The sequence below is a fragment of the Gracilinanus agilis genome, chromosome 1, assembly GCF_016433145.1.
Source record: "Gracilinanus agilis isolate LMUSP501 chromosome 1, AgileGrace, whole genome shotgun sequence".
Classification (NCBI taxonomy): domain Eukaryota; kingdom Metazoa; phylum Chordata; class Mammalia; order Didelphimorphia; family Didelphidae; genus Gracilinanus; species Gracilinanus agilis.
Genome location: NC_058130.1, coordinates 455,117,151 through 455,129,689, shown reverse-complemented (window position 1 = coordinate 455,129,689; position 12,539 = coordinate 455,117,151). Strand labels below are relative to the sequence as shown.

The window sequence follows — 12,539 nt, the reverse complement described above, 5'->3', positions numbered from 1 at the left end:
ATTTATCCCTGCTTCTACTTTTAAGTTAAACAATCAAAAACTTAAGTACCTTTACTTAGTACCTTAACAATCACTAAGTATGAGAGCTCCCAAGTCATTTGCTAGAGTGGGTGACAACTCCAGAGGCCACTGCTCCTCTCCACTCAGGTAGTGCTAGGCAAACTGAAAGACTGCCAAGGCCAAGTCTCTTACTGTATAACATTAAAATTTTTTCCAATTAATTATTTAATTATCCCTTCCCATATTTATTCATGTATCTGTACACTAAATTATCTATATTTGTACATATGTTATTTCTTTTTTATTTATCATATTTATATTACTTTAATCAATATAGCATGAGTACCTTAAAGGGTATTATTGTACAAGGTGGTATATTTTGTTTCAGAAGAGAATAAATGTTTAAGTGCCCACTAAATGGGAGGTACTATGCTAAACACTCTGTAAATATTATCTCACTTGATCTTCCTAATCATGAGAGGAAGACACTATTATTATTTTAAACAAACTGATTTTATTAGCAAAAGAAACTTCAAAGATTTGTTGCAGATACCTCCAAGTTCTCCTTATTTGGAGTAACTATTTGTTTCCCTCCTAGATCTTGATCTTGTGATCATAGATTCTTTAATTATAGAAATTAATTAATAACAATTTTATCCCTTAAACAAGAGATAGCAAAAGAGGGCAATTTTTTAAATCTGATAATCTTCCTAGGTAAGAGCTTATTGCTGAGTTGGTAATAAAGACAATACGAGGACAAGTGGTCACTTCCCTTAGAGTTCATGATAGATAATGGGAGGATAACAAAAGCTTGTTTCACCTCAGCTCCTGATTTAGTTAAAGCAGAGTTCAAAGTGTTCAAAAGAAGGATAGATAACATCCTCTGATGTACAGGCAAGCCAGTCAAAAGGCATAGAAAACTTTCAAGAAGCCAGTTATGAAGATAAAAAGAATCAAATACAATATGAAGAAAAAGAAAAAAAAACTGATGGTGTCTTAGGAACTTTGATGGAGAATTCACCAAATCAACATACCCACATTTAGAAATAAGTGTAAGTGGATACAGGAAGAGAGAATGAATAAAAATGTGTAGAGGACTTCCAGACTAAGTTGAGGGGACTTCCAAACTAAGATGAGGGGACTTCCAGGCTAAGATGGCAGCAGAGTAGAAGGATGGGCCAGACTCTCTTCACAACCAACCACTGCAATGTCTCACAAAAGGACAATAATCAAAATCATATGAGTGAAGAGGCTCTGACAAGGAGCATAGCCTTGAAGGTAGGCAGTTTTGAGGCATTTCCTGGATATATGGGGTAAAACTAGTCTTACAAAGCATAAGGTGATCACCTCTGTCAGATCTATGGGAAAGGAAAGAATTTAAGACCAACCAAAAGATAGAGAATATCACATAATGTAAAATGAATACTTTTGATTACATTAAATTAAAAAGGTTTTGTACAAACAAAACCAATGCAACCAAAATTAAAGGTTAAGCAACAAATCAGGAAAAAAATCTTTATTAAAAAACTCTGACAAAGGCCTAATTACTCAAATTTATAAGGAATTGTACAAAAAAATCAAGCTATTCCCCAATTGAAAAATGGGACACGTATAGGCAATTTTCAGATAAAGAAATCAAAACAATCAATAAACACATGAAAAAGTGTTCTAAATCTCTCATAATTAGAGAAATGTAAATCCAAACAACTCTAAGATACCACCTCACACAGAGCAGTTTGGCTATATGACATCAAAGGAATATAATAAATGTAGGAAGGGATATAGCAAAATTGGGATACTAATTAATGCATTGCTGGTGGAGTTGTGAATTGATCCAAACAGTCTGGAAGGCAATTTGGAATTATACCCAAAGGGCTTTAAATGACTGGCTACTCTTCCATGCAGCCATACGACTGTTGGATTTGTACCACAAGGAGATAATAAGGAAAATATTTGTACAAAAATATTTATAGCCACACTCTTTGTGGTGGCAAAATATTGGAAGATGAGTGGATGCCCTTTGGGAAATGGCCAAATAAATTTTTTTAATTTTATTTTTTTTAGAAAAAAATTTCCCATGTTTACATGATTAATGTTCTTACTCTCCCTTTCCCCTCAAAAACGCTCCACTCATGATGCGAATTTCCACTGGTTTCTTCATGTGTCATTCAATCAAGACCTATTTCCATATTATTGATAGTTGCATTGGGGTGGTCATTAAGAGTCTACATCACCAATCATGTCCACATCAACCCATGTGTTCAAGCAGTTGTTTTCCTTCTGTGTTTCCACTTCTTCAGTTCTTTTTCTGAATATGGGTAGCTTTCTTTTCCATAAGTCCCTCAGAGTTGTCCTGGGTCATTGCATTGCTGCTAGTATAGAAGTCCATTACATTCGATTTTACCACAGTGTATCTGTCTCTCTGTACAATGTTCTTCTGGATGTGCTCCTTTCACTGCATCAATTCCTGGAGGTTATTCCAGTTCTCATGGAAATTCTCCAGTTCTTTATTCCTTTGAGCACAATAGTATTCCATCACCAACAGATACAACAAATTGTTCAGCCGTTACCCAAATTGAAGGGCATACCATCGTTTTCCAATTTTTTGCCACTACAAAGAACATGGCTATAAATATTTTTGTACTTGTCTTTTTCCCTATGATATCTTTGGAGTACAAACCCAGCAATGGTATGGCTGAATCAAAGGGCAGGCAATCTGTTAGAGCTCTTTGGGCATAGTTCCAAATTGCCATCAAGAATGGTTGAATCAATTCACAACTCCACCAGCAATTCATTAATGCCCCAATTTTGCCACATATCCTCCAACATTCATTACTCTCCCCTGCTGTAATTTTAGCCAATCTGCTAGGTGTGAGGTGATAAGTGTAGTATACAGAATTGGGGGGATATAGTTTTTCTAGCTTTGGCTGAGTTCCAAGCCAGTTGGGCTTTTAGAATCTTGAGGAGAGAGGCAGTTGACTGGATCTTCCGTGAAGGGAGGAAGTCAATGAGTGAGCTCTTAGATTATCTAGCTTCAATATTGAAATTTAGCCTAGCATTGATATTTTTACTTAAGAAATTATTATTTTAGATAGACCCTTTATATCTTCCTTTCCTAATACCACCCTGCCTTCCCTCCCTTACCTTAGTGGCTGTGGAGTTTATAAGGAGAGAAATTAGAGAGGAGTTAAATCTGTGAAGAGTTATCTAATTGACAGCATTATTTATAATTTAATCAAATCATTATTTATTCCCTTTAGATAGCATTTTGTAAAACTGAGTAAGGCAGGTCCTTGCTCAGATTCCATCTTTACTTCCCTTCTCCCACCTGAGGTTCCTCAGATAACTGATAGGGCTTTCCTTTAATCCACCTTCCTAACAACATCCTTCAAATAAATAAACCCTTTGTGTTTCAATAGTCCTATTTAGTGTAATTTGTCTGTTAGTTAACAAGAGGGAAGAAGAGGGAAAGAGACAACATACTCTGGGCTTAGAGGGTAGCTGGGCATCCATCTTGAAGGAAGGTGTTACTTCAAAATAAGTCCCTTCCTGTGAAATTAACTAAAGCCTGTTTGTTAATTTCAGTCTAGTCTGTTTCCCTCAGCTTATGTTTGAGTCTAAGTCCTAGTCTGTAAGCCTGCTGTATTAGTTTGTTTAGTTTAACTTCTCTTCTCCCAAAAAGATCCTGGTTTCCTTTCTGTGTTATACTCCTGACTTCAGTCCTATTATACCTTGAATCTCCTTTAATCCCAGCCTACCTATAACCAAGATTACCCACTTACCAAGTTTCCAACATCCTCCTTTCAGTTCCCTTATCCCAAACACCTTTCCTCAAATTACCCCCATAACATAAATGAGAGTTGTTTTCATTTGCATTTCTCTAATTATTGGAGATTTAGAACACTTTCTCATGTGCTTATTGATAGTTTTGATTTCCTTATCTGAAAATTGCCTATTCATGTCTCTTGCCCATTTATGAATTGAAGAATGGCTTGATTTTTTCTACAAATGAATTAGCTCCTTGTATATTTGAGTAATTAGACCTTTGTCAGAGTTTTTTTGTTATAAAGATTTTTTCCCAATTTGTTGCTTCCCTTCTAATTTTGGTAGCATTGGTTTTGTTTATACAAAAACTTTTTAGTTTAATGTAATCAAAATTATTTATTTTACATTTTTTAATTTTTTCTGATTCTTGCATGTTTTCAAAAATTTTCCTTTCCCAGAGATCTGACAAGTATACTATTTTGTGTTCTCCTAATTTACTTATAGTTTCCTTCTTTATATTGAAGTCATTCACCCATTTTAAATTTATCTGGGTGTAGGGTGTGAGATGTTGGTCTAAACCTAATCTCTCCCTTATTGTTTTCCAATTTTCCTAGCAGTTTTTGTCAAATAGTGGGTTTTTGTCCCAAAAGCTGGATTCTTCGGGTTTATCATAGACTGTCTTGCTGAGGTTGCTTATCCTAATCTATTCCACTGATCTTCCTTTTTGTTTCTTAGTAAGTACTGTATTGTTTTGATGACCGCTGCTTTATAGTAAAGTTTAAGATCTGGTACTGCTAGGCCACCGTCCTTCATATTTTTTTTTCATTATTTCCCTTTATATTCTTGGTCTTTTGTTCTTCCAAATGAAATTTGTTATAGTTTTTTCTAATTCAGTAAAAAAAAAATTTGGTAGTTTAATCGGTATAGCCCTAAATAAGTAAATTAATTTGGATTGGATGGTCATTTTTATTATGTTAGTTCTTCCTACCCATGAGCAATTGATTTTTTTTCCAGTTATTTAGATCTAGTTTTAATTGTGTGAAAAGGGTTTCGTAGTTATGTCCTTATAATTCCTGTGTTTGTCTTGGCAGATAGATTACTAAGCATTTTATATTATCTAGGGTGATTTAAAATGGAATTTCTCTCTCAACTCTTGCTGCTGAGATGTGTTGGAAAGATATAGAAATGCTGATGATTTATGTGCATTTATTTTGTATCCTGCAACTTTGCTAAAGTTGTTGATTATTTCTACAAGCTTCTTAGTTGATTCTCTAGGATTTTTTAAGGAGATCATCATATCATCTGGCTTATAGCTTAGTGTCATCATTGCCCATTTTAATACCTTCAATTTCTTTTTCTTCTCTAATCGCTACTGCTAGTGTTTCTAGTACAATGTTAAATAATAGAGGTGATAATGGGCATCCTTTTTTCACACCTGATCTTATTGGGAAGGCTTCTAATTTATCCCCATTGCAGATGGTGCTTGTTGATGATTTTGGATATATACTGTTTATTATTTTTATGAAAGGCCCTTCTATCCCTACACTTTCTAGTGTTTTCAGTAGGAATGGTTGTTGTATTTTGTCAAAAGCTTTTTTAGCATCTATTGAGGTAATTGTGTGTTTTTTGTTTGTTAGATTGTTGATATAGTCAATTATGTGGATGGTTTTCCTAATGTTGATCTATCCTTGCATTCCTGGTATAAATCCCACCTGATCATAATGAATAACCCTTGTGATCACTTGCTGGAGTCTTTTTGCTTGTATTCTATATTAGATTTTTGCATCTATGTTCATTAGGGAGATTGGTCTGTAGTTTTCTTCTCTGTATTTAATCTCCCTGGCTTTGGGATCCGTACCATATTTGTGTCATTAAAGGAGTTTGGTAGAACTCCTTCTTTACTTATTATGTCAAATCATTTGTATAGTATTGGGATTAGTTGCTCTTTGAATATTTGTGGTTTCTGTTGGTGATTGAATACTATTGTGCTCAAAGGAATAATGAACTAGAGGAATTCCATGTGAACTGTAACAGCCTCCAGGAATTGATGCAGAGCTGAAGAAGCAGAACCAGGTGAACATTTAACACTGAACTGATACACTGTAACACAATTTAATGTAATGGACTTCTCTACTAGTAGCAATGCAATGATCAATCCGGAGGGATTTTTGAGAAAGAGTGCTGACTGCATCCAGAGAAAGAACTGTGGGAATAGAAACATGGAAGATAAACATTTGCTTCGTCACATGGTTCCTTGGGGATATGATTGGGGATGTAGACTCTAAACAATCACCCTACTGAAACCATTAATAATATGGAAATACGTCTTGATCAATGATACATGTAAAATCCAGTGGAATTGTTCATTGACTATGGGAAGGGGGGAAGAGGAGGGAAAGAGCATGAATCATGTAACTATGCAAAAATATTCTATATTAATTAATTAAATAAAGTTTAAAATGTGTGGCATAAAACTATAAAAAACAGCTTAACTGATTTTGCTTTCGCTTTTTTTCCTATATATTGGTGAAATCCAGGAAATGCTAATCAAATATTGTTACCCATATGAACTAAATTCTGACATTCTGAAAAACATTGATATGTTATTGTTGAGCCTTTGACAGTATCCTATGAAAGGATATTTGAGGACATGTAAAGGGTATTTAAATATAGAGGAGGGACAAACATGGTCCTAGTTTTCAAAAATGAGAATGAAATATTTTCACAATAGAAGCTATGGAATTGCCTTGATGAATTTGTCAATTTTAGGTTTGTACAAAGTGTTCCAAAAATCTTCAGTTTCAAGTTATTTTATTTTAAACTATTAAAACCTAAACCATAGTAGGACATTTGGAACATTTTCTATTCAAAAATTCATCTCCATAAACTTGCAGAAGTGTCTAGGGTAAAGAATCCTTAAGTTTAGTGGAATATAGACATATTTATATATTTTTTGTCCTTGAAGAAACTTCCTAGGCATATATTTTATGGGCTCAGGGAAGGAAACAGGCAATCTAAACTCTGTTTTAGGCTTTATTTCCAAAAGACTAAAGTGAAAAAACTTATTCCACTAACTCTGGCAAATGAATGAAGCAAAGTGAATCAAGAACAGGGAACATCTATATAGAACTTTGACACTCTGGAGAGTAGGTATGAAGATATGGAATGCAAAGGATGCATACTAGATTTTGTTTAGGTCTCTCACTTTGATGAGAGGAACTTTCCTTTATCCATAGATAGATTAATGTAAAATATAACCAACTTTGGCACTTCACTTCCCTCTTCCCCAATGCACATGCTCCTATTTCCTAAGGGTTGTTGCTAAGGAAATGATGTAGTTTTAAAACTTGCTAAATCCTTTCTTTTTCTATTCATGCTTCTATTAGTTCAGAAATATGAGAAAGAAAAAAAGACAGCTTCTTCAGTCTGCAATATATTCTATAACTTGACAGTTTTAAACAGCTTACCTTGCATTGTTTTTCTGCTATGACCATTTCAATAATTCACATGATGCCTCACAAAAAAGTCATAGTAATGGGTAAGGGGTAATGAATGAGAAGGAATGATAGAATGCTGAGGTTGCTTTACCCTCCTATGAGCTTAGGATAGACAAAAGACCTTTATGTATAGATCAAATATCATCTGTTGACCAAATTATTTGCAATATCTAGAAACTTTTAAATTGATCATTTAATTATATGTCAGCACAATTGCTATTGGTAAACTGAAGGAAGCATGTGAGAGAGAAAGGTATATAGGTGACTCTCTCTCTGGAGCATGACCATATTTATTTCTAGCATACATTACTCATTCTTTCTGTCTTGTATTAATAAAGAGATAGTTGGTGAACATTGAGAAAAAGAAATAGTGGTAAATAGGAGAAAGTTTTGGCTTCATCCAAAACAATTTATACCAAAAAACCATCATTTCCTATTTTGAAAGAATGTGCCAGCTAGTGTTTAAATAGATTTGGTAGAAATGATAGAAATATATGGGTCAGACAGTAGTATAATATCATGTATACAGAATTAACAAAATAGATGGATTAGTATGTTCTTTTCATAAACACCAGAAAGAATGTTTCCAGTACAATCTTATGTTGCATTGGTCAGGTGACATTCAGAAAACTCAAAGAAATGCCAAGTTAACTTATATATCATTTTGGTATGGGCTTGCTTTTTTATGCTTATTTCTGTTTCAAATAAGCTTCTCTACCTAATGCAGTTGCTAGCCACTGTCATTGTTGCATAACTCCTGAGTTCTTCCTAGTCATGCTTGTTACTAATGGTCTTACTGGCTGAAATATTTAATTTAGATTTGATTATTCCATTTCTCATTCAGAAGTTAATGTGGCTATTGAAATACTAGGGTAATATTTTCCATCAATTAGAAAATGATGAATAAATTAGCCATATTTTGAATTGAATTAATAAATGAAAAATCCTTTATTAACTGCTTACTATGTTTTAAACCCTGTGCTAAACTCTGGGCATTCTCTGATTTCTAAATATAATCGAGCACATCGATTGAAAAAATATTCAATAGGAATTTAATAACCTCATTAAAAAACAAGAGCTTAAATATCCAAAGTGGGTCTAATCATTTTTTCACACATGTACAAATTATAAATTTGGGCCAAATTAGCTGAAATCAATGATAAATTGATTTTAATATTATGAATGTTATGGACATTTTAATGAATGACATTTGTTATAGTATCAGAGATCCTTAAAGGCATTGTATGACTTTATGTTAGTGCTTTGCAGAGTTAACTTTTTAAGACCTGTTTATGTCAGTGCAATACTGAGTGTAATGTGGTTATTATTTTTAAATGGTTAGAAACTTGAAGAGCTGTAATATTTCAATGGTACATAATGTTAGAATAAACATTTGTAATTATTATAATTATAAATGGAAATCAATTCATTTCAAGTAAGCATAATTGAGAAAAGAATTAGAAAATGTTGGTTGTTAGCAATTATGATATTTAAATAGAATACATTGAGGAGAAACCATGAGACACTTCTAAAATGAATGATGATTACTATTTTAAGAAAAGACTTACATATCATTTTGTTTTACTATAGATCCCCATTAACTTTTATTCATGTCTTATTTTGATGGTGGTATGATCATATGTTATTTAGTCTATGCCATTGGAGCATTGGTGCTAGCAGTTCACTAAGGATGAAAATCTTAGAATGGAGGTTCCAGTGTTGTTACCTGATAACCAATATAGCTAAGTTCATGACTCCTTATTACAAGATTAGCTATAATTTTTTTTAATTTAAGAAATTCAAAAAGTTTATCTATTATGGTTTGAAATTGCAAAACTTGGATTTTAATTTCACTTCTGTCCCCAAGAATGTGTGACATTTTACAAATCTTTTCACCTAACTAGAATTCAATTCCCTCTTCTTTAAGGTGAAGTGTGAGACTAGATGAAATCTAACATATCTTTCTGGTATTATCCAGTGTATATGAATGAATTTTACCTATTGTAAAGGACATGCTATATCCCAGGTACATATTCTCCCAAAGTTGAAAGTAACTTTTCTTTGAATTGAATAAAAATAACTTTCTATTTTGTTGCATAGTCAAATTCAAACTTAGATAATTACATAAAGGAGAAGACCATGTTTAAAATCAGGAGGACCTGGGTTCAGTTCTTATTCTTGATAATATTAGCAATAGTATTTATAATCTTTTAATGTCCTAGAAGGCATCATTACCAAATGTTTTCCTGCAATCAGAGTGCATGACAATATTGAAATCTTAAAGCTAGTCCAAATTGCTTTCCCTAAACCTATTTCTAATATTCTTTTACTCACCTTAGAAAAGACACCTTATCTCTTCTATTTGATAGCAAGGTAATTAGGGACAAAGACTTCGACTTAGGAATCTTCCCTCATAGAACCCACCAGTCTTTAATAGATGTTCAATAGTTTGTTGACATTATAAAATGAATGGCTTTGAATGTTTTCAGTTATTTTACTGAAACAAAGTAATATTTTGAATTTATATTAACAATCTGAAGTAAGAAATGTCTTTGCAACTTACATTTATCTTATTAACACATTTCCATTAAAATATGAAAGGACTTGCAAGTTAGGAATTTAAACTATATTGTAAAAATTACCTTAAAAATGAATTATTCCAAGAGCTTCTACCTGAGCTAAATAACAGCTGTGAACTAATTGGCTGTTAAATATTCATGTCACTTCAACAAAATTTAATATAGTTTTAAGCAATTACATAAATATATTACTTCATTTTAATATGCTACTTTAGGCTTAAATGCAAAGTGCAATATTTATTTGATCTACAGGACCTGCTCAGAAAACTTATTTCAAACCAAGTGATACAGCAGTCTGTCATGGGATGCAAACTTCCCATATAAAATAAAATGCTCTGTTGCTTTTTTCTTATGCAATAGTTACTAATTAGAATTTCATGAGTTTTCTGTCTCTTAAATTGTTATTAAACTTCTTAGCCTCTGGGAAAAAATTCATTTCATTAAGTTATTCAAACTTGGTCCTTGTCTTTCATTTAATAAAAGTGGCCTTCCTCAAGTTGAATGCATGCAGTTTCTAGAAACATGATAATTTTGTAGTAGAAAATATCATGGAGCATTCAATGTTCCCATAGATATGATTAAATCTGATAGAAGCAAAATATTTATCTGTTCCAATTAGTAGAAGTCTATCATCAGAACTGTGAGAATGGGGAGAATCTAGAAATGGTACTGCTAGAACCTTCAGTCATTTTTAATAGAAAAGTAGAATAAATATTTCCAGAATATACCTGACTTGATTTTAATAAAGACTTTCTCTTGCATGACATTGTAGCAAGAAGGTGACTATGGGTATTCAAGCATTTATATTAGCAAGACAGAAACTGAACATTCCTACTTTCTTGGAAAAAGATTTTAGTTTGAATCATTGCAAAGTTGGTGTTAAGACAGCACCTACTTAATTTGTACAGTGTCACCAGGTGCCACTCTGGCACTCAAGTTGCTTTAGGTGTCTTTTCTTAGGTGGATTCATTTTTTTCAAGGATCAGACAAAAATGTATTTTTTAAAAAAAGTTAATTAGCAGAAATCAAGTTTCTCTTCTTTCCCATTAATGCAAAATCCTTGAAACAAATATACATATTTGAACAAATCAAATTCCCTCATTGTTAATGTGCAAAATATCTATGTACAACTATAACTCTACCTATTGATATCCCTATGTCAATATCTAGATCCATCTATCTATCTATCTTTCTTTCTATCTATCTATTTATGCATATATAGAGAGAAGAAAAGAGAACAGAAGAAAAATAGTCAGGAACTACAAATTGATAGTAAGTCAGACAGACAGATAATTAGATAGGTAGTTGAAATAGCTACACATATAATTATAAATTTCTATCAAGATATATAACATATACAGATATATCTATTGCGATAGAGAAGTATCTATGCCTATATCTGTCTCTTTCTCTTTTTCTCTGTTTCTGTGTCTCTATTTCTCTGCTTTTTGTCTCTCTATATCTATCTCTAAGCTTTTGTCTCTTTCTCTCTCTATCTTTCTCTCATTGTGTCTCTCTCATTCTGCCTCTTTAAGCTTTTTAGGCACATGAATTGCTCTTAATGAACAAATGCTACTTGATGTAATGTATCTTTTAAATGCTTACAAAGCATTCTCTTAATAACATGCTAGATCTACTAGAGATATATGCTAATTATAAGTTGATAAAGCCAAATATTTATAACAGAATTTTTTTTGTAGTATAAAAGAACTGGGAAAAAAGTAGATGATAGTTGATTAGGGAATGGATAAAAAAGCTAGGATATGTAAACATACTGTATTAAGAAAAAACAATCATGATGAATACATAGAAGCTTGGAAAATATATATAAATTAATTTAAGTGAAAAAACCAAATACATGCAAACAACGTATTCAGTGACAACAATGGAAACTGAAAGAATGAGATCCATAAAACAATTAAGCATGATAGTTACAAGTTATACAGAAAAAAGCTTTGCCCCAAAGAAAAGATCAGAGAAGAAACAGGGAGATGGCTAAAGGGTATAGAAAATGATGTATGATAAGGCGTTTTTTATTTTTGTATAGGTTGATTTTAATGATTTTTCCTCTTTATTCAAAGTTCTTTGCTATCAGGAATGACTTTCTGATATATAGAAGATAGAGAACTATGGGGGGGAGAAAATGCAAATGATGTAAATATCATAGTTATTAATTAAGAACTATTTGCTTACCAATTAGTAACTAGAAGAATGATTGACACCCTTTCTCATTTGCTTCTAAAGCATCAAGCTTACTTTTTTTGTCTCTGTGTCATCTATTTTCAATAAAAATGATCAAAACATTGTGTTGTAGGGGAAAGGTTTGGAGTCAGAAGATAAGGATTTAAATTTGTCTCTATTACTTATTATCTGGCAGAAGCTTAGATTTTAATTTCATTAATAAAATGCTATGCTATTTTTTCTTATGCAATAGTTATGGAATAGAATTGCATGAAATTTCTGCCTCTAAAATTGAATATATATATGTATACACACTCACAGAACTTTTTCAGGACTTTTTTTTTTGACAATCCTTTTACTGGTTTTGCATGGCCCCTTCCTATAGTAGAGGCAAGACGTATAATGCAGGGTTGCTAGCAGAAGTCTTTTGCTTCTGCAAATTCAACTGTAAGCAGCCCTGGCAGTTAGGGGTTTTAGAACATTCATAAAGGCAGTTGGAGCCTGAGGCTATAAATAA

General features: G+C 32.6%; 1 pseudogene; it reads left to right on the top strand.

The window, feature by feature from the left end:
* The first annotated feature begins 1,173 nt into the window (after positions 1-1,173).
* Positions 1,174-12,539, top strand: part of LOC123252803 — a 43,586-nt pseudogene continuing 32,220 nt past the window's right edge.